The 24,395-nt window shown below is 36.8% G+C and overlaps 1 non-coding gene and 1 pseudogene across 1 annotated transcript; both read right to left on the bottom strand.

Moving 5' to 3' along the window:
- Positions 1-8,098: 8,098 nt before the first annotated feature.
- On the bottom strand, positions 8,099-8,181 carry TRNAL-UAA (transfer RNA leucine (anticodon UAA)). The gene has a single exon. It is a non-coding gene; the product is annotated as a tRNA-Leu (tRNA).
- A 7,628-nt stretch (positions 8,182-15,809) lies between these two features.
- LOC147550573 (nuclear poly(A) polymerase 1-like) lies at positions 15,810-24,349 on the bottom strand (annotated as a pseudogene).
- Between the last annotated feature and the right edge of the window lie 46 nt (positions 24,350-24,395).

The raw sequence follows: 24,395 nt of genomic DNA, 5'->3' as shown, positions 1-24,395 counted from the left end.
GCCTAAAGCCTTATCATGTAGATCCAGAAGATGCAACCAGAGGCCAAAGCAGCAGAGCACCTGTCACCATGACTACCTCGTTTGACAAAGAGGTAGAAAGCATTGAGTCTCATAGGCGGATTTCCAGAGCCGGGCGCATCTACAAGGAGTACTTAGTACGATGGAAGGGGCTACCCGATAGTGAAGCAAGCTGGGAGCATGAAGACGCCCTATGGCAACACAAGGACCTTATTGGCAAGTACCACGAGGATATCGCGACGAGGACGTCCGCGGCTTAAGTGGGGGAGAATGTCACAGCCCACTCATTTTGACCCATTTTTGAGCACCAGGCAGCAGCCTATTTGGGCCGGACAGCAACTATTCAAGCTTACAACAGCAGCCCCAAACAGCATCCAGACTTAGCCAAACAGCAAGAATGGGCCAGGCAGCTTTGTGCATAGTTGGATGCCTCATTTTGTGCACTCTTTGGCCCAGCCCAAGGAGTTTTCTAGAGATTGGCAAGGAGATATTTCCTAGAGATACTTGGAGCCCAAGTAATCTAGAGATTTCCATCACCATTAGATGTGTTACATGTGGGTAAATCCTAGCCATCCATTGTATATAGGAACTAGTATAAATAGGGGATCACCCCTCATTTGTAAGGCATCCAAGCAAGGATTCAAGAAGTGTTAGAGAGAGATTGAGTGACTTGGGAGTTGTGCCTAAAAGCTTTCTTGTAACCTTTAAGTTTCATCAACAAAGATCATCTTCTCTCAAGTTTGTGCTTACTTTGATAGCTTCCTTTTCTTGGAGTCATAGTGTTGGAACTTGCCTAATAAGTCAAGGTTACTTAGGCATCTTAGTGGAGAAGGCTTAGCCTTGTGCTAAGACAAGTGCCGCACGGTGATAAAGTATAGGCCGAAACTTTACTCCGTGACAGCGGGCTCGCCCGTGGTCACCACAACCACCACCTCCCACTATGACTATAGAACCACAACTACCCTCACCACCACAATTACTAAACCAACACCATTACTACGACCATACCTCCACTTCCACAAGCACCACCGCCATTACTATATCCCCAGTGTAAGAAATGAAGAACAGATAGAGAGAGAAGTTGTTGTTTCTTATTATTTGATCAAGGAGTGAGTAGCTCCTTTTATAGACAAGTACAAAGAGAGAAAATGAAAACAGTAAGGCCATGTTTGGCACGCGGGAATGAAATGTCATTCCCGGGAATCACATTCTCGTAATGCGATTCCCGAGAATCAGATTATTTTGGTTTAATGTTTGGTTCGACCAGGAATAGGAATTCCATTCCCGATGGATTCCTAACTTGTTGTTTGGTTTGTGTAGGAATAGGAATGTACTTTTTTACGAAAGTCCGGTTATATCCTTTTACTTAAAAAATTATAAGTCAACTTTGTTATATATTTTAATCAGTATTCTCTATTCAAAGTTATAGATATGAAATAGTAACGTAATACACTAATTTAAGTTGTATTTAAAGATTTATTTAAAATAAATAAGGTCTCGACTAATTTTTTTTAAACGTTATGAAATCAATTTTTAATGAACAAGGAGCAAGAGAGAAGAAATAAAACTAGAGATATGAAGAGAGAGATGGAGAGTTACGTTCGAGCGAGAGAGTGGGTGGGAGAGAGAGAGAGATAGAGTGTGTTGCTATGGTGGTGGTTGAAACCCTAGGTTTTTAATTTTTTAATAAAAATATTATGAGAATGACGATTTTAATATTAGTCATTCTAATATTTTATCAAGGATTGTTTTGTCCGGAAATATTAAATCAAATCATTCCCGGGAATGGGAATCACAAACCCACCCCCTCCCTAGGTTTGCTATTACTCCATTTAGGGGGAATCCCATTCCTCCGGGAATAGGATTCCCCCTGCATTCCCGTGAGCCAAACATAGTCGGGAATGTGATTCCCAGGAATCACATTCCATTCCCACGCGATTCCCGCGTGCCAAACATGGCCTAATAGAGAAAAGAGAAAGTTTGTTCTCCAAGTAACAAACTTTACCACTCATCATAACTGAAAACTGAAAACCATGAAAAGACCATTATAACCCTGGTCATGTTATTCTGACACTCACAATCAGCTTTCTTCTCTCTAATTCAATCTACACTTCTATCTCTAATACTCCCCCTCAAGCTGAGGAAGGGGAAAACTTAATCATATTGTTGATAAGAGATAGAAACAGAGGATTAGATAGACCCTTAGTGAACACATCAACAATTCGGTGATGTGAAGGAACAAAGTCCAGCTGAAGCACCCCAGATGACACCAAGTCTCTAACAAAATGGTAGTCAATCTCCACATGCTTAGCTCGAGCATGGAACACTGGATTGGTAGCCAAGTGACGAGCCCCAAGATTATCACATTTCAGCACAAATGGCTTTTTAACAAAGATGCCCAATTCAGTCAGAACATAGGAAAGCCATAATAACTCAGAAGAAGCAACAACTAGAGCCTTGTATTCTGCCTCTGTGCTAGATCGAGCCACAGTAGGTTGTTTCTTAGAACACCAAGCTACCAATGTATGACCAAGAAACATACAATAGCCACATGTAGGTCTTTTCAAATCAGAGCAACCAACCCAATCTGAATCACTGTAAGCAGTAAGAGAAGTGATATCACCTGACTTAATCGAAATACCAGAACCAAGAGAACCTTTTATATATCTGAAGATTCTTTTAACCATCTGAAGATGAACAACTCTTGGTTCCTTAAAAACTGAGCCACATAGTTTACCCCAAGGGCTATATCTGGTCTTGTCATGGTTAACTACTGAAGACCACCAACAAGACTTCTATAATGGGTAGGATCTTCTAAAAGAACACCATCAACCTGAGAGAGCCTCTTTCCAAAAGGAATTGGAGTAGCAATAGGTTTTGATTCAAGAAGCTGAGCTTTCTGAAGTAACTCTAAAGTATACTTATTTTGAGTAAGTAACAACTCAGATGAGGAAACATTGGTAACTTTAATTCCCAGAAAATAATGTAAGTCTCCCAAATCTTTCATGGAAAACTCACTGTGGAGTGAATGTATCAATGACTTTATCAAGTCAGTAGATGAGCCAGTAAGGATTATGTCATCTACATAGAGAAGCAATACCAATGTAGCACCTGCGGTCTGAAACACAAACATTGAATGGTCTATTGCGCTCTTCTGAAAGCCAAAGTCCAACAAAAAGGAAGCAAACCTTGTGTACCAGGCTCTTGGGGCCTGCTTAAGACAATATAAGGATTTATGAAGATGACAAACCCAATCCTTCTTGAATACATTAGTAAATCCAGGAGGTTGTACCATAAAAACATCCTCATTTAATACACCATGCAAGAATGCATTTGATAAATCCAACTGTTTGATAGACAATTGATTTATCACAGCAATGGTAAGAACAACTCTAATGGTACAAGACTTCACAACTAGGGTGAAGGTTTCAGAATAGTCAAGACCATCAAGCTGATGAAACCCCTTGGCAACAAGTTGAGCCTTGTATCTTTCTATAGTACCATCTGACTTGAGTTTTGTCTTAAAAACCCATTTGCAGCCCAAGATATTCAGAAACTCCTTCTTAGGAACCAAAGATCAGGTATTATTATGTTGTAAAGCTTCAATCTCCTCCTTCATTGCTTGCATCCATTCAGGATACTTTGAAGCCTGAGTAAAGCAAGTGGGATCTGAAGGCAGCTCAAGTAAAGCCAGATAACACTGAGGCAAAGGATGACACACAAAATAATATGTGACAAAATCTGATAAATTTATAGGCTTTAGAGCACAAGTCTTTGATCTAGTTGTCATAGATTGCACAGGAGCAATATTTATGAAAGAAGAATAAGGGGTAACAGTATTACATTCACCTGTTTGATGTACTGAATTTAAAAAGGATGAAGAGGGAGGAGCCTGAGGCAGAGTTTGAGGAATAGGTTTATATGGTGTAAGTGACTTAGAAGTGACAAATGGTAAAACCACCTGTGTTGATTCAGAAGTAGACTGTATAGGATGAAGAGAAACATGTTGCTCAGCAAAAAGGAAGGACTCCTCATCAAGAATCACATGTCTTGAAATATAAATTCTAGAACTGTGAGGATCAAGACAATTGTACCCTTTGTGAGTTAAGCTATAACCCCAAAAACACACATTTCACAAATTTGGGGGATAGTTTATCTTGTGTAGTTGATGCTAAATGAGGATAGCAAGTGCGGCGAAATACGTTTAAAAAAGAGTAATCAGGAGGATGGGAGAAAAGTACCTCATAAGGAGAATTTTGATCAAGAACCTTTGAAGGTAGCCTATTGATAACATAAGTAGCTGCCTCAAAGGCATCAAACCAATATGATTTTGGAAGAGATGCTTGAAATGAAAAAGTATTACCCACCTCAGTAATCTGTATGTTCTTTCTCTCAGTAGTACCATTCTGCTGAGGTGTATAAGGACAGGAACATCTCAACAAAATACCATTCTCATCCAAATATTTCTTGAACTCACCCTTTGAAAGTTCAGGTGCTCCATCACTCTGAAAAATCTTAATAGAGGTAGAGAGAAGTTTTTCATATGCAGTTTTAAACTTTTTAAAGCAATCCGCACTATCTGATCTTTGCCTCATAGGATAAATCCAGAAACACTTGCTAAAGTCATCAACAAATAAAATATAATATCTTGCTCCATTAACTGTTTCTACAGGAGCTGAACCCCAAACATCACAGTGAATCATCTCAAGTGGAAAGGAGGAACTGCTAGTGGATTGAGAGAAAAGCTGACACTTACTTTTGCCTAATTGACAAGAGTGACAAACCTTAACAAAATCTGTTGAGTCTAATTGAATAAGACTTTTGGAGTTTAGTTTCTCTAATACACCTCTAGCAGTGTGGCCAAGTCTGTTATGCCATAAGGAGGGAGAAGCTGTCAAAACAACACTGAGTCCCAATGGAACATCTTCAGAGTGGCACTCAATAGGATAGAGATTATTTATCATTGAACCTTCTGTAAGAACATCACTAGATAATAGATCTTTGATGCTATAGCCCCATGGAAATAACTCAACAGAACAATCATTGTCCTTTGTGAATTTTGCAATAAATAATAGATTCTTCTTTAACTGAGGAACTATTAATATATTGTGTAAATCAAATTCATGATCCGAGGCATTTAATTTTGTATTACCAGTACACACAATAGGTATTGAAGAACCACTGCCAACCATAACCGACTCATGACCAAAATAAGGAGAGGTTTGAGTCAGTACCTGAGGATCATTTGTCATATGGCTAGAAGCTCCTGAGTCAGCAAGCCAGATTTTTGAAGATGCAATAGTGGTAATAGCTATATGACACTCTTCAATAGCAACATTACATTCCTCTTGAGATGATTCTGCATTATCTTCTCCACTCAGAGGTGAAGGATTATTGTTATCTTCAATATGAAGACCAGCAAAGCTTTGAGAATTCAGAGGTATTGAAGGTGTATATCTGAATCTGCACTTGCTTTCTAAATGACCCCACTTATGACAAATACCACAAGGAATTGAAGTGAAATCAAAGTTTACTGCCTTCTTATTCATAAGTGGATGCCTAGACTGTTGTTGTTGATGATGTGATATAGTTTGTCTGGTGTTGAACCTCATTCTGATTTTTAAGACTTTTCGTCTGCACAGAATCAGAGTTCACTGTTTTGTGTTTCCGATTTGATTTTGATTGGTGTGAACCATGTCTAAATGATTTTTGATTTCGTGTTGAACTTTAATTTACATAATAAGATGTTTGTTCAACAGTTTCTTGAGAAAGAAGCCATTGTTCATGATGAAGTAGCTTCGATCTTAATTCAGGAAAATGAATACGATCCGTTCTATTATCAATAGCTATACCATATTGACTGAACTTCTTGCCTAATCCAGCTAAAATGATACGAATCATTTCTTTCTTAGAAACTTTATCATTAACAGAAGCTAAGGAATCAGCTAATGATTTGATTCTTCGAAGATAATCATTAATAGAAGCATTACCTCTCTGAATATTTTGAATTTGTCTGCGAAGAAAATCTTGTTTTGCTTCAAACTCCTCAGCATAAACCCCATTCAAATAGCTCCAGATCTTGTTCGAAGTTGGAAGACCTAGAACATCAGCTGAAATTGAGTCTGAGAAAGTTGCTTTTAGACAAGATTTAATATAATGATCATATTTTCGCCAAGTTTGAAAAACTGGATTGTTGATCTCTTTTCCTTCTGAATCGATATTGGAAGTTTCAGGTTGTAAAATCGATCCATCAACATATCCGATTAGACCATTACTAATCAAAATTTATTCGAATTGATCACGCCAAACCAGAAAGTTATTCTCATCGAGTTTGATTGAGATGAAATTAGTGATATTGAATGTTAAAGGTTGCAAAGATAATGAAGACGACGCCATGAACTCGATTATTTCTCTCTCTAAGTTTTAGGTGCGGAAGCAAATTGAAAACCTAGAAGCTCTGTTACCATGTAAGAAATGAAGAACAGATAGAGAGAGAAGATGTTATTTCTTATTATTTGATCAAGGAGTGAGTAGCTCCTTTTATGGACAAGTATAGAGAGAGAAAATGAAAACAGTTATAGAGATAGAGAAAGTTTGTTCTCCAAGTAACAAACTTTCCCACTCATCATAACAGAAAACAGAAAACTATGAAAAGACTATTATAACCCTGGTCATGTTATTCTTACACTCTCAATACACTCAGCTCTCTTCTCTCTAATTCAATCTACACTTCTATCTCTAACACCCAACACTACAACCACCCCACCATCTACACGACCACCACTATCGTCAGACCACATTCAATATTATCACCATCATACCATCACCACTATCGGCAGAAGACATCCACATTGAATATTATCACTATCACACCACCACTCTATTAAAAAGAAAAAACAAGAATTGGTTTCTTTCATTTTTTATTTCGGATTGTTTCTGTTTAAAACAAAAAAAAGAAACCAACTAAGCTACTAACTTGCAGAATCCAAAGTAATCAATGGAATGAACTCAATTAGATCTCCGACTCTTCTCACTACAACTTTGATACGATGTATCATTGTTGTTGGAAAATTGTTGTTACTACTAATTTGAAATGAAAACAGAAATATGATGTTGTTATACACGAAACTTCAAAGCTCGATTATATTGATTCTTTTAGACAGTAATTCGCCCCCTTCTGGTATAAACCACGAGTACACAACGGGTCAGGAATTATGTCTTCAGGATATGATGAAGTCTTAGCAACTATCTTGGTTCAAAGTATGCATGCCTTGACCAAAATCGTGAACACTCTAATGCCAAAATAATGGACTCCGAAAATCAAAATGACTTGATAATATAAAGTTTTTTCTCTGTTAATAACAAAAGAATAGGAAAAAACAAGAGCGAGAGAGAGAGAAATTCGTTGGATGTGTTACTGTATTAGGAGGGGTTGATGCCACTTGATTTATAGTATACCAAAAGATTCATATGCATGGGATGTAACCGTTTAGAATGGGTATTATGCCCATTCATCAGGCCTTACTGTGGGGCGGTGGAAGCCAGAGAGGGAAATGGTGCATCCATTCATTTCCCATGCATCAACTTCCCTCCATCTTTTCAATTTTAAATAAAATTATCCAACAATCGCATCACACAAGACTTACTTCGTCTTTGAATTTGGTGAGACCGAGAATGCAAATTCAACTAAAAAAGGAAACCGATTCCTCTCCTGCTTATCTGTTATAGGGCGAGTGAGCGCTCACTTCCTTACTTCCGAAGGTGGAACCTCTATCACGATTCAGCATCCGACCCCGACGAGCTAGACGAGGGAATCCACTAAGCTACTTACTCGCAGAATCAAATGTAATCAATGAAATTAACACAATTAGATCTTCGATTCTTCTCCCTACAACCTTGATACGATATATCATCGCATCACACAAGACTTACTTCATCTTTCGAATTTGGTGAGAGCAGAGAATGCACCTTCAACTATGAATCCAATCGTACCCACAATTTGGATTCCTTTACTGACTACGAAATGATGAAGGCATCCGTGGGGACAAATAAAAAGAAAGAAAAAATGATTAATAAAATTTGCTGGCTATGGGGTTCGAACCCATGCGCACTTATGTGCAGAAGATCTTAAGTCTTCCCCCTTAACCACTCGGGCAAACCAGCTCCTTGTTAATTCTTCTCAACTTTCGTCATTTGTTTAATTTATAAAACCAAAACATACTGCATTTTTGGACAGTCAACTAACCATCTGCTACCATCCAATAACCTAAGTTTAACAAAAAAAAAAAAAAATTCACAAAATTCATAACACTTTAGTTTAATACTTGGGAAGTCCTTCCAAAGATACCTTTAGCTTGTATTAGAAATTTTGGTAGTGTTGTCATATTCAATGATCTTGGGTTTGAGCTCAATTACCACTGTAGTCTTGTACTCTCTTTTTCTTGGGAGGGTCCAAATTCACCATATGTATTTGATTAATGGGATGAATATCTTTTTTATCATGTTTAGTTGATAGTTTAACTTTTTTTACTTTTATAGTCTAATAACTAAGTTGATATAGTATAGACGTAGCAGATGAGATACCAAGAAGGAACAAATCTCGCTTCTTTATCCTCTCTTGCAAATCTCTTTATTTCTCTTTGATAGTTTAACTTTTATAGTCTAACAACTCAGTTGTTATAGAGTATAGTATGTGTGTAGCAGATAAAAAATATTAACGACTCACAAATCTCGTTTCTACTTTATTTCTTAAGTTGTCACTTGTAACATATGCCTCTTTAAACTCTAGAGATTGTGTGACATGACACAAATCACAACTCTAACTTTTGATATAGCTCAAGGAGAAAGTGAGAATTTAACCTTTCTAGTTCCCACTATGTTACCAACCATAGGTATTTATTTATCGAATAAAAAATTCTCTTTTTATATCAAAAATTGATCTTCCTATACGATTCTTTTCACCTTGACTACTTGAGTGACAAAAAGCCTAAATGTGAAGTCACTCTCCTTCCCTTAATTTCTGAATAGTACTCTGTTGAAATACAATCATAACAAATAAGAAAATTTTTGCATGGAAAGATGTCATGCTTATTATATAGAAACAGTCATGTTATTTCAATCTTTTGTTTATTACTTGGCGAATAAAAAATATTTCTTTATTAGGTCTCATATTTTGTCAGCTACGACTCTGTTGATACCTCTCTGTAGTGGCAGGTGGTTGGCAATGTAGGAGGTGCGGTTCCACGAGACGCCCACAACATTAAAAGACCCAATTATAAATTTTGGTATTGACTAAGAAGGTTGGTTAAGATTGTGTGTAAGCTATACAGCCTACACTCATTTGTAGCTTACCCAAAATTAGCATATATAAATCTTATTCTTAGTACTGAATGAGGTTTGAAACAACCAACTAAACACAGGTGACATAGTTAAGTTGGGTATGGACTTAAAACTTAAGCCATACATATGGGTATACAAGTAAGTTATGTCCGTTGTAACAGAAAAAAAAGTAAGTTATGTCCTATTCGGCTATTTACAGTGCCTTGGGTACATTTGTACCTCGCGGGGACCTAGTGTGAAAAGGTCAGGAGTGTTTGAGGCGTTAGGTCGCTTTAGCGGTGCGTTGATGAACATATCTTAATTTTTTTGACATGACTGCTAAAAGTCAACCCCGGGTAGTCGACACGTCGATGAGAGACCAGGTAAGAATGAGAAGTGCCACAGCTTGCATCTTTGTTTTGCTTTCTAGTTGGAAACATGTAATTCCATTTCGAACAGCAGCTGTTGTATTGCTAATCAGTTTCAATACATAACATTTTGTTGTTCTCACGTTATTTTTGTTATATATTTACCCTTGTTCATCTTTTACTAAGATATCAATATGTAGAGTAAATACTTTGTTATCCATAACATTGTAATGGATGTGATTGTTCGATGTGTGAATTTCTTAAAAGTCTCGCAAACTCATACAAGGTGTTGCTTATTTGGTTTGACTCATCTTTTCTAAATCTCCCTCTTATACAAGCTATTCTTGTTTTAGGAGGGTCTGACAATTGTAGAACATAAGACTCAAGATATCATCCAAGAAACTCGAAAGCTTCATGTCAAGAGAAAGGGGAGCAATGCCGAGGGGCTGAACCACGGAAATCCCGCGAATGTATCTAACCTGCAGCAGCAAATGTAGATGAAGATGCACACAGACCGAGAAATCCCGAGACGTAAGGTAAACATGTAATGTATCTAATCCGCTGCATGTTAATGTTTTGCATAATTATGATTATTTTAAATCAAGTGGATTAGAATAGAAAGAGAGCAAAAAAAAAGATAAAATTGGATGAATTTTGGCAGCCAAAGAGAGAAAATAAGTATAAATATTACGGTAAACATGAGACTAAAAGTAAATATCATATATTTTGTTAGCATTCTTCTTTGGTGCATACAGAAAGTTCCAGTAAGGGGATCGAATAAGCAGTCAAGAACCATAATACATGTAAACAAAATAGTTGCTTAAGAGTTCCTTTTTTTCTTTCTTTTGCCGAAAAAGATCGCTTTCTACCTTCACCACCTCGACTAAGGAAGCTCTCATGTGCTTTGTTAAGGATAAGTAATTATTCTCGGTTATAACCTAGTTAGATTAGCTTAATCAAGATTAGTTAGTAAAGTTGTTATGAAACTGTTAGAGTTAGTTAAGAAGGGTTTTAGAGTTAGTTAAGAAAAGAGTTAGTTATAACTAACTCTTTCTCTCTCTCTCTCTACTTTCTGTTTCTCTTTCTGTTTCTTTCTCTCTCTTAATCTCTATTTAAACTCAAGAGTTGAATTGTAATGGTCAATGTTAATTGAATGAAATCAAAATCAATTCTCTCTTCTTCTTCTTTTCTAATATGGTAACAGAGCCTTCAACTTTTTCGATCTTCTCGATCAAATCAGGTTTAATTTTCTAATCTTTCTTCTTCTTTTCCTTGTTTTAATTGTTCCTTTTTCTAATTGTTCCTTTTTCTTCTTTCAATCAACGAAATTTTCTCTTTTTTTCTCCATTAATGGCTACTGGTTCTTCTTCTTCTTCTCCAAATTTTTCTTCTTCTTCTTCCTTTGTTACTCTTCCATCTCCTTCTACTGTCAATCAATATGTTTCGAATAAGCTAACATCCACAAACTACATATTTTGGAAATCTCAATTCCTTCCTCTACTGCGTTCTTATGATGTTCTTAGCATTGTGGATGGCACATCTCCTTGCCCTACCAAATTCATTCGTTCTCATGATTCAGATCTTCCATTACTTAATCCTGAATATACTAATTGGATTAAGCAAGATCAAATGATCCTAAGCTGGCTTCTTGCCTCTCTCACTGAAGAAACTCACAGTCAAGTGCTTGATCTATCCAGTTCTCATGAGGTCTGGTCTGAACTAGAAAAATCTTACTCCTCTCACTCAAAAGCTAGAGTTTCAAACCTCAAACATGATCTTCAATCTTTAAAGAAAGGTTCTGATTCCATTCAAACCTATTTTAACAAAGCCAAATCTCTTGCTTTACAACTACGACAAGCTTCTAAACCTATCTCTGATGATGATCTCTGTGATACAATTCTCAGAGGTCTATCTTCTGATTATGGCCCCTTTCGTGCTGCTTTCTCTCTTCAATCACAAAATTACTCTATTAATGATCTTCTCGGTCTTCTCCTTATTGAAGAAAACAGATTACAACATGAGGCTTCTCTTTATCTTGCTAATTCCTCTATTAATTTCACTCAAAATTCTTCTTCTAGAGGTTTTCATCGAGCTCCTTCTTATTTTCGAGGAAGAGGAAGATCTGATGTGAGATTTCATGGTAGAAATATGATTAGAGGTCGATCACCTAATAATTCTTCTCCAGTTATATGCCAAATTTGTGGCAAATCAGGTCATTATGCCTTCTACTGTTACAATAAGAATAACTCAGCATTTCAACCTAAATCTTCTTCTTCTTCTGATCATCAAACCTTTCTTACTGAATTTGATGATTCTCATTCTTACTTTCCTGATTACTCATCAGCCTATTATCATTCTTATCCCTACTCTGATGCTGATCAATCTTATGTTCCCTCTCACTTTGATTCTCCCTCTTCTACTGATTATGAGACTTATTTCCCAGAGATTCATAACACATATACTTCTGCTCCACCACCTTCTTCATCTTCTTCCTCCACCACTTGGAATCCAGATTCTGGTGCTACTCATCATGTCACTTCTGAACTAGCAAATTTGAGTATTCAATCAGAATTCAAAGGTCAAGGTCAAGTAAAGATTGGCAATGGCTCAGGTTTGTCTATTTCTCATACTGGTTCAACTTATGCATCTTTTGATTCTAATCCTTTTTTACTTAAGGACATTCTTCATGTTCCTTCTATTACTAAGAATCTTCTATCTGTTCATAAGTTTGCTAAAGACAATAATTGCTATTTTCAATTCTTTCCCTATCATTTTAACATCAAGGATCTTCAAACTAACAAGGAGCTTGTCCAAGGGCCATGTGAGGATGGTCTTTACAAAGTTCAGCTTCATACTCCTTCATCTGATGTTAATGGTGCTGTCTATGCTTCCTCATTGGCTCCTGATTGGCATTCTCGACTTGGTCATCCAGCTTTCAGAACAATGAAACATGTAATTCAATCAAATAAACTTCATTTTACTTCTCTTCTTCCATTTGTTTGTAATTCTTGTCAAATGGCCAAAAGCCATTCTCTGTTTCATCCATCAAGTGTATCTTCTGTAAATGCTCCTTTAGACTTAATACACTCTGATGTTTGGGGACCTGCTTCCACTCCTTCCTTTAATGGATACAAATACTATGTTACCTTTCTAGACACATTCACTAGATACACTTGGATTTTTCCCCTTCTTAATAAGTCTGATGTGTTTTCAACTTTCCTTCTCTTCAAATCTCATGTTGAAACTCTATTTTCCCTCAAAATAAAATGTCTACAATCTGATTGGGGTGGTGAATTTTGAAATGTGTCCAAGTTTCTTGAGGCAAATGGTATTGGTCATAGAATTTCATGTCCTCATGATCATGCACAGAATGGTATGGTGGAAAGAAAGCATAGACACATAGTAGAAACTGGTCTAGCTTTGTTAGCTCATGCTAACTTACCTATTTCTTTTTGGGATTTTGCATTTGAGACTGCTGTCTATCTCATAAACAGATTGCCTACTCCAGTACTTCATGACATCTCTCCTCTTGAAGCTTTATTTCACACAAAACCAGACTACAACTATCTCAAAATCTTTGGATGTGGCTGCTATCCTTGCCTTCGACCCTATAATAAACACAAATTAGACTTTAGAAGTTCTTGTCACATTTTCCTTGGGTATAGTCCTAAGCATAAGGGTTATAGATGTCTTAATCCTATCAATCATCATATTGTCATCTCCTCTAATGTGGTGTTTGATGAATCCCTTTTTCCCTATCAATCACTTATCACTCCTTCTCAATCTTTCTCACCTTCCACCTCAATTCCATTCTCCCCTCCTCTTATTCCATTCTCTTCTCTTATTCCATCTTCTCCTCCTATTCCATCCTCTCCTCCTATCACATCTTCTCCTCCTATCACATCTTCTCCTCTTATTCCACCTTCTCCTCCTATCACATCTTCTCCTCCTATTCCATCCTCTTCTCATATTCCATCTTCTATTTCTCCTGTTTTGAACTCTCATCCTATGATAACCAGGGCCAAAGATGGTATTCGAAAACCAAAAGCTTATACTGTTTCTCTTCCACCCAATGACATTACTCCAACTACATATCTCCAAGCTTCTAAAGATCCCAAATGGAGATCAGCCATGTCTGAGGAGATCAATGCTCTAATTCAGAATGGTACTTGGGAACTTATTCCCTCTTCTTCTACTATGAATGTTATTGGCTGTAAATGGGTATTTAGAATCAAGAAAAATGCTGATGGTTCTATTTCTAGATACAAAGCTCGATTAGTTGCTAAGGGCTTCAATCAAGTTGAGGGTATAGATTATGAGGAGACATTCAGTCCAGTCATCAAACCTGTCTCTATTAGAATTATACTTTCTTTGGCTGTCTCAAAAGGGTGGGTTCTTAGACAACTTGATATCAAAAATGCCTTTCTTAATGGCTTTCTCAAGGAAGAGGTTTATATGAGCCAACCTCCTGGTTTCATTGATTCAGATAAACCCACTCATGTCTGCAAGCTACAAAGATCACTCTATGGTCTCAAACAAGCTCCTCGAGCTTGGTTTGAGAGATTAAGCTCTTATCTTCTAAGTCAAGGTTTCATGGCTTCTCAAACTGATACCTCTTTGTTTTATAGCATCTCTTCTACTTCTGTTCTTTATATTCTCATCTATGTTGATGATATCATCATCACTGGGAGTGACTCTTCTTTGGTTCAATCTACTATTTCTTCTCTCTCTCAAGAATTTGCTATCTCTGATTTAGGTTCTCTCAATTTCTTTCTTGGAATTGAGGTGACACCTAATTCAGATGGTCTTCTTCTCTCTCAAAAGCAATATATCTCCAACCTTCTTCTCAAAACAAAGATGAATGATGCTAAGTCTGTCTCCACTCCAATGGCTCCTTCCACAATTCTAAAGTTGGATGAGGGTGATCCTTTAAGTGACTCAGACATCACTGTATATAGAAGCACAGTGGGTGCCTTACAGTATACTACTATTACCAGACCGGATATTTCGTATGCTGTCAACAAAGTTTGTCAATTTCTTAAACAACCTACTCAAGATCATTGGAGTGCAGTTAAACGTATATTAAGATATCTCAAGAACACCATTGACTATTGTTTTACCATTCATAAGTCATCTCTTACTCTTAATGGTTTCTCGGATTGCAACCTCCAAGCCTTTTCAGATGCTGATTGGGCAGGATGTCCAGATGATAGAAAGTCCACTGGTGGCATTCTCATTTTCATGGGCTCTAATTTGATTTCATGGTGTTCTAAGAAGCAGGGAACAGTTGCTCGTTCTAGCACTGAGGCTGAGTATAAGGCAATTGCAGATGCTACCTCTGAGCTTCTTTGGATTCAATCCCTTTTTGATGAATTAACAATTCAATCAAGTTCTTCCCCAATACTTTGGTGTGACAATCTAGGGGCTACTTATCTCACAGCCAATCCAATATTTCATAGTCGCATGAAGCATGTTGAAATAGCTTATCATTTTGTGCGTGACATGGTGAAGAATCATAAGCTTCAGGTGCGACACATCTCTACCCATGATCAGCTTGCTGACATCCTCACCAAGCCTCTCTCCATTACTCGATTTGCTGCCCTAAGATCCAAACTCAACATCTCTCCACCCATGTTGAGTTTGCAGGGGGATGTTAAGGATAAGTAATTATTCTCGGTTATAACCTAGTTAGATTAGCTTAATCAAGATTAGTTAGTAAAGTTGTTATGAAACTGTTAGAGTTAGTTAAGAAGGGTTTTAGAGTTAGTTAAGAAAAGAGTTAGTTATAACTAACTCTTTCTCTCTCTCTCTCTACTTTCTGTTTCTCTTTCTGTTTCTTTCTCTCTCTTAATCTCTATTTAAACTCAAGAGTTGAATTGTAATGGTCAATGTTAATTGAATGAAATCAAAATCAATTCTCTCTTCTTCTTCTTTTCTAATATGCTTGTGCCTGTAGCTTTCACCATAGTAGTTAGGCTCCACCTGATGAAGGATCGGCTCCATTTGCCATCAATTGTAGTGTTGTCTGCTGACTCTGTTTGGCAGTTGACGACTCCACAAGACTGCCTTTGGCGATCTTTCTGGAATCTCTGACTTGTGAAGATTCTAACTCATCTTCAAGTTCTTCGAGCTCTGGGAAACCGCCATTTGGAGATACAATTCCATTGGCACGGTGGTACCAATACCAGACACGACATCTTCTCCACCATTTAGAGGCGGGGTAGTACTCTCCAAAGGATTAACAGGATATGTCGCATTCCCATTCCGAGTATTACAATCTTCCTCCATAGCTCCTTCTGGCAGAATGAGACTTCCAGAATCACCAATAGAACCCTCATCACTAGCCCCGTGAGTTATAGATACAGACTTCACGTTTCTCTGGTTTGCAGCGTTATCATCATCATCATCTAGCATCCATTTCCTTCCCCTTTCTAATCTAACTCCTGAAGTGCTAGCTACTTTACGAGAACGAAGTTGAACTCCACGTGGGAAGACAAACATGGGAATGTTCCTGCGTCTTACATGAGATACACGAGTTTCCATTCCAGGCAACAAAAGATGTTGTTCTATTTGACCACTCTTAACCTTGCTAGGCTGTTATACGAAGAAGCACCCACTCTCAAGGAAGATGGGTCGGATTTTGAGAATGTGGCTGCAGTAGATGCTTGGAAACATTCTGATTTCCTTTGCAAAAATTACATTCTCAATGGTCTCGATAATTCCTTATACAACGTTTATAGTCCGATTAAAACGGCAAAAGAATTATGGGAATCATTAGAGAATAAGTATAAGTCTGAAACTGCCGGAGTGAAAAAATTCATCATAGGAAGGTTCTTGGATTTCAAGATGACAGACCTGAAAACTGTCATTAGCCAAGTTCAAGAATTCCAATTAATTTTACAAGAATTAAAGGCAGAAAAATTGGTGATTACTGCATCATTTCAAGTGGGAGCAATTATTGAAAAATTGCCACCATCTTGGAAAGATTTTAAAAATTACCTTAAGCATAAACGCAAGGAAATGGACTTGGAGGACTTGATTTTAAAATTGAGAGTTGAAGAAGATAGTCGTCTTGCCGAGAAAAAGAATGAGAAGCCTTCTGAAATCTCAAAAGTGAATGTGGTTGAAGGGGGGCTGAAAAAGAAAAGGAAATTTTCCGATAAAGAATTGTTGGCAATTTGAACCATTGCCTTGATTGAATTAAAATTAAAAGAGACACATCCCTAGGATCATGTCTCTCCATATAGATGTCTCTCCATATAGTCACAATCATCTCTATATATACATAATCTAGATTTCATTATAGGATATAGAAAAATCAATTAGTTTTCTGAGTTTAGAGTTTGCATTAGAAGTCTAAGAAGTTAAGAGAGTTCTCTACTTATTTGGTTCGAAGTTTCTTGAAGAAAGAAGTGCTGCGCTTCAAGAAGGTAAGACTGTTTTATCCTGGGAGACGATTCGTATATACAACCCGGCTTAGCACCATTGCGGGACGAATAACGTCTTAAGGAGAGAGTATCCAATACTCGACTCGGTCATAAAATTATACTTTATATTGTTGTTAGTCTGTTGCATAATTTGTCGAACGGAATCATTATCGAATTTTGTATTCGAGAAGGACAATTAAACTAATTAGTCCAACAATCTTAAGACGTTATTCGTGTGTCGGATTTCGCTTGTCAAATTTATTTGATCTGATGAGTATTCTAACCCTTCCTGTAAATTCAACCCTCACAAGTAGAAGCAGAAAATTAACCTCCACTAATAACAATACATAGATTGGGTACAGTTACTTGTCATCTGTTCTTCGTTGTTATAGAACTTAAACCCCGAAAACCTATGTCCATTGGACGTGAGTGACTATTACATGAAAAGAAAACTTAATGCACTTCTCTGTTATTCTTGACCATATCCTTTTAATTAGATGGTTTTGCCCACTTGTATATGGTAGTATCAAATAGATTTACAAGATAACTTGGATACAATCACATCATCTTTCCTTTTAAATTTATTCATAATATCTTCTGGAGTATGAAGCAACTATAATGTATGTCATTTTATCATCATCCATGTCTTGAGTTTAATATACATATTAAACTGAGTTTGGTTTCGTTAATGTTTATTGATGCTTCATTTTTTCTGTAATTAAAAGATTGAATGTTATTATTTATCACAAAGAAGTGGTTCTTTTTAACATCAATTCAAACTACCTATACATCCAAATGAGTAGTGTACTTGTTGGAGAAATTAGTTCGAGTTACGCCATTGATGCCCAATGGTTATCTTATTCAACTTAATGGGGTTATGCCAACTATACTAATGCATGAGGCGGTGACTTTTTATTCCATTCGAAGTGAGTAAACAATAGCACTGTTTGGTAACAAAGTGATTACCAAAGTTACTGTCCAATTCAATGATTCATATTACATTCGGTTCCTTTCTCCATTAGTAGTCCAGATGAATACCATGTGCCCCTGGTTCCAATTTCCATGAACCTTTAGTTGTCACTTTCATGTTAACTTATCTATCCCATAAGAAACAATTAGGCCTGTGTGGTGGCCACAATTTATCGATTTCTTTTATAATGTTAGAAGTAGTATGTATACTAGACTTTCTCACGAAGGTTCTGTGATAATTTAGCTTCTTCATTAACTATGTTTGAATCTATAGAGTCGTCAAATATATAATGTGTTGTGATTAAGTGCTTTTTATGTATACAATTAATTTTGATTAATTATTTTGGATTGAAACGAATATGATAGATACATAACAGTGTATTGAAATGCAATTACTATATTACTTTTACGAGATTCTAATTTAAATTGTGTATGTAAGTAGACAAATGGCAAGTAATATCGGAACCAACATTCCCGTCAAGCCAACTCATGGTTTTCATAGAGAAAGACCTGAGAAGTTTATCGGCGTTGATTTTTCTGGCAAAGAAAAATATCAAGCGAATTCTAAGAAGTTCAGAAAGACTTGTTATAACTGTAACAAGAAAGGACATCTTGTCAAAGATTGTCGCTCCAAAATTTGGAAGAAAAATGACAGGGAAAAGACGGAAGACAAAGTGATAGATAGTTTGTCTGGTGGTGTTAAAGAGATTAACTTGTGTGCCGTTATTTCTGAGCCAAACTTGGTTAATCATCCAAGAGAATGGTGGGTAGATACTGGTGCTACTCATCATATGTGTTCAGATAAAGGAGTATTTTCATCTTATACGAAGGTGGAAAATGCCGAACCTTTAGTTATGGGAAATTCGACAACCTTGAAAGTTGAAGGCAATGGGACAGTTATACTGAAAGTCACATCTGAGAAGGAAGTAACTCTGAAAAATGTTCTTCATGTACCCAGCATCCAAAAGAATTTAGTTTCTGGTTCTTTATTAAGTAAGAATGACTTGAAGCTTGTATTTGAATCGGGTAATTTTGTTCTTACTACAAATGGGATGTACGTGGGAAAGGGTATTTAAGTGAAGGTCTATTCAAGATGAATGTAATGACTGTTATTCCTAAGATCAATAAAATTAATAATTCTGCTTATATTATTGATTCTTGTATTAAGTGGCATGAGAGGTTAGGACATGTTAATTAAGATTCTTTAAGAAGATTAATTAACATGGACCTTATACCTAAATTCGACTTAAATCCCAATCATAAATGTGAAGTTTGTGTCGAATCTAAAATGACTAAGTCGTCTTTCCGTTCGGTTGAAAGAGACACAGAACCGTTAGAACTGATACATAGTGATATATGTGACTTAAAAACGGTTCAAACAAGAGGCGAGAAAAAGTACTTCATCACGTTTATAGATGATAGTACTAGATATTGTCATGTTTACTTGTTAAGAAGTAAAGATGAAGCCGTAGAAAAATTTAAAATATATAAGAGTGAAGTTGAGAATCAACTCGATAAAAAGATCAAAACTTTACGAAGTAATAGAGGTGGTGAATATGAATCACCATTTGCTGACATTTGTGCTGAAAGTGGTATTATCCGTCAAACAACGGCTCCTTATTCGCCTCAGCAAAATGGAGTCGCTGAAAGGAAAAATCGAACTTTAAAAGAAATGATAAATGCATTACTTATAAGTTCCGGATTACCTCAAAATTTGTGGGGGGAAATTTTGCTTTCAGCAAACTATATTTTGAACAAATTGCCTCATAAGAAAAAGGATAAAACTCCTTATGAGTTATGGAAAGGAAAAAAGCCTTCTTATAAATACTTCAAAGTGTGGGGGTGTTTAGCAAAAGTGGCGATTACTACACCAAAGAAGGTCAAAATTGGACAAAAAACTATCGATTGTATTTTCATAGGATATGCACATAATAGTAGTGCATACAGATTTCTCATACATAAGTCTGAAATTCAAGACTTACATGTTAATACGGTAATCGAATCAAGAAATGCTACATTTTTTGAGGACATATTTCCATGTAAATTAGACGATGAGAAAAGTTCTCAAAAGAGGAAATTTGAGAATATTAGTAACAATGAAAATACAAACCAAAATGATAAAGAGAATGTGGTTCAAGAACCACAAGCAGGAGAAAGTAAAGAGGAACCCCGAAGAGGCAAGAGACAAAAAAAAAATTGCCAAAACATACGGTCCTGATTTCCTCACATATTTGTTAGAACAAGAACCACAAACATACAAAGAAGCAATGTCTTCTCCTGAATCTCAATTTTGGAAAGAGGCCGTAAATAGCGAAATTGAGTCTATCCTTCAGAATCATACATGGGAGTTAGTAGATCTTCCACCAAGATGTAAACTATTGGGTTATAAATGAATTTTTAAGAAAAAAAAAATTAAAAATGGATGGTTCTATTGACAAGTACGAAGCAAGACTTGTCGCAAAAGGATTTAAACAAAAAGAAGGATTAGACTATTTTGATACGTATTCTTCTGTTACGAGAATCACATCAATTCGGGTGCTAATTGCTATAGCAGCTCTATAAAATTTAGAGATACATCAAATGGATGTTAAAACAGTTTTCTTGAATGGCGAATTAGAAGAAGAAATTTATATGGAACAACCAGAAGGGTTTATAGTATCTGGTCAAGAAAAGAAAGTTTGTAAATTAGTAAGGTCATTGTATGGGCTAAAACAAGCACCAAAACAGTGGCACGAAAAATTCGACAAAGCCATGCTGTCAAATGATTTTAGTATTAACGAGTGTGATAAATGTGTCTACACTAAATCTACTACCAACGGAGTTATAATTCTATGTTTGTTTGTAGACGACATGTTAATAATGGGTAGCAATTTAGATATGATCAAATCTACGAAGAAAATGCTATCAAAAGTATTTGATATGAAAGATTTAGGTCAAGCAGACTTAATTCTTCGAATCAAGATATGTCGAACTTCTAATGGAATAGTTTTATCTCAATCACATTATATTGAGAAAATTTTAGAGAAATTCAACAAAAATGATAATCAAGTTGTAAAAACTCCAATAGACCTTAGTCTACATCTAACTAAGAATACGGGTCATAGTACTAACCAATTAGAATATTCTCGGATAATTGGTAGTTTGATGTATCTAATGAATTGTACACTACCTGATATTGCATACTCAGTATGTAAATTGAGTAGGTTTACGAGCAATCCAAATACAAGTCATTGGAGTGCTCTGATAAGAGCTCTTAGATATTTAAGATATACTAAGGAGTATGGGTTACATTTTACCAAATACCCTGCAGTTCTTGAAGGGTATACTGATGCAAATTGGATTTCAGATACAAACGATTCTAAATCCACAAGCGGTTATGTTTTTACTATAGGTGGTGCATCCGTTTCATGGAAGTCCTCAAAACAAACTTGCATAGCAAGATCAACCATGGAGTCAGAGTTTATTGCTTTAGACAAAGCTGGAGAAGAAGCTGAATGGCTTCGTAATTTTCTAGAGGATATTCCAATTTGGCCAAAACCGGTGTCTGCTATTAAAATACATTGCGATAGTAAATCGGCAATTGGCAAGGCACATAATAAAATGTATAACGGAAAATCTCGACACATACGTCGAAGACACAATACCGTTAAACATTTGCTCTCAAGTGGAATTATAACAATTGATTATATAAAATCAAAGGATAACCTTGCGGATCAGTTTACAAAGGGGTTATCGAAAGAGCAAATGTACAAGTTATCAAGGGGAATGGACTTAAAGCCTAAAGTAAATGAGTAGATCGCAATAGAAACCCAACCTAGTTGACTGGAGATCCCAAGATCTAGGTTCAAAAGGGACAACATAAATGTGAAATACTCGCCAGTAACACTGAAAGAGTCATTCTCTTTCCCATTCCTAAGTATCAGTGTTGCCTGTCAGGTGATAGGATAAGCGATGCTTTTAATGATGCCTATATTCTTGTGTAAACAAGTGGGGTACGTCAGGGTACTCTTCATAGGACATCACCTATGTGAGTGTAGAACTGATGCCGGTTCTATGAGAATGTCTTAAGGCGGAATTCTCTAAAGCACTCATGAATCCAGGAGATGTCCAGGGCCGAAAAGGACACAACCAAAGAATCAAATATGTACGGAAGAAGTTGTGTGTTGGCTATTGTATCGGCTTACTGCGAAAATTGAATAGTTCAAGACATCATGTTCACTAATCAATTAGTAAGTTCGGTAGTCATACACTAAGGAAGGTTCAATGCCAAAAGCCACCTCTCCTGATGCAACAACTTCCATATGAACTCTCTTAGTTTGTATGCATTGTCAGTTTGCATAGTCTTCATGTAGAATAAATTTTAATTCATGTGGGGGATTGTTGGCAATTTGAACCATTGCCTTGATTGAATTAAAATTAAAAGAGACACATCCCTAGGATCATGTCTCTCCATATAGATGTCTCTCCATATAGTCACAATCATCTCTATATATACATAATCCAGATTTCATTATAGGATATAGAAAAATCAATTAGTTTTCTGAGTTTAGAGTTTGCATTAGAAGTCTAAGAAGTTAAGAGAGTTCTCTACTTATTTGGTTCGAAGTTTCTTGAAGAAAGAAGTGCTGCGCTTCAAGAAGGTAAGACTGTTTTATCCTGGGAGACGATTCGTATATACAACCCGGCTTAGCACCATTGCGGGACGAATAACGTCTTAAGGAGAGAGTATCCAATACTCGACTCGGTCATAAAATTATACTTTATATTGTTGTTAGTCTGTTGCATAATTTGTCGAACGGAATCATTATCGAATTTTGTATTCGAGAAGGACAATTAAACTAATTAGTCCAACAGCTTCCACATAGTGTACATGCCAACAACGATCGTGAGTTCCTCAACAGTAAATCTTATATCAAATTCTCCACCTTCCTGTACAGCTGAAACCCCTTGTCCCCTTCGTAAACCCATGAAGTAAGAACAATGGAATGGTTTGGATTTGTCTGGGAAGTCACCAGGATGTGGATGGCATTTAAGCATATTAGAGGTGGTCCTCTCAATCTTTAATGTAAGCTGGCGAAGTCTGGATTCGACCCATCCCTTCCAATTTCTCAAGTCATCTTCATTTTCTGCATTTAAATCAATCTGCAGATAGTTCTTATATGCATCAAAGAAAGGATAGGGTTCGAAGAGTGAGTTCTAGTCGGCCTTATTTATCTCCATTGCCTCACAAATATCATATCCTCTCTCGAACTCTTCCTTCATAACTCGCAATGTACTATTATAAACATGGTAGCTAGAGTTCATGCATGATAAGCAGGTGTTATAATAGGCATTGTATGCAACCTATCTCGTGGATTTCTTCTGGGGTCCCAAATAGGGAGTCCTAATGTTCCTTCTTCAATTGAGCACAACATAATTGGATTTGGCCATCGCCACTGAGTATAAACCCTAAAGAACCGAGAAACCAACATACTAGGTGATGCATTAGGATATAATTGGCATATACGAGCAACAACCAACACCCAGTTTATACTACCAAGAAACCCTGCGACATTAGAATAAACTCCTCGACGTTTCGCCCAAAACCTCATACATCTCAAGGTCGTTCGGAAACTCTTGACATTTGGTACCAAGCGCAGAATCTGGTCCGTAACTCTGCATCCATAGAGATTGCGATCTGTCTGCTCATCTACATTCGGCAATACGGAGTCTTGCGAAATATCCAAGTCTTCTGGAATAACCCACAACGAACAACCTGGCATAAAGAAGATCGATAGATACCCCACAAAATTTGAATTTCATGACAGGGACATGAGCGTCTGGCACAGGATGCAATTTTGACACTTCAGGCATCTCGGCTAGCATCTTGTACAGTTCTACAAAGAAATCTTCTTCTCTTGTTGCATGTCTAGGTCCTACACATAGTGTGTCTGTATCTGCGCCAGGGCCGTGTACCCTAAGGCAATAAGAACCAAAAGTGTATATCTTGGCATTGGCTTCTTGAACCAGTTGCTCACTAAACCCTTTATTTCGGCTCACCACTTTTACCCATGTCTTTACAATCTGATCTAGCCTAGCCAGCACTTCCTCCCTGGACACAGCCTCCTCTTGACCTTCATACAACCCAACATCTACCAAGAACTTCTCAAGTTCTTGGGTCTTGTTAACATCAATCTCAAAAGGACCAGCCAATGGAATCGGTTCCATCACTCCGATACGCTGCCCGTTAGTTAATCCAGTGTTCACCATAATGTAAATTTAGTTTATAGATTTTTTTTTTTTTATTGAACATTGA

This window comes from Eschscholzia californica, unplaced genomic scaffold, assembly GCF_041429995.1.
Source record: "Eschscholzia californica isolate CP2 unplaced genomic scaffold, dmEscCali1.0.p SCAF_3, whole genome shotgun sequence".
NCBI lineage: Eukaryota > Viridiplantae > Streptophyta > Magnoliopsida > Ranunculales > Papaveraceae > Eschscholzia > Eschscholzia californica.
Note: the sequence above shows the minus strand (reverse complement) of the source record. Positions and strands in the feature narration are given on the sequence as shown.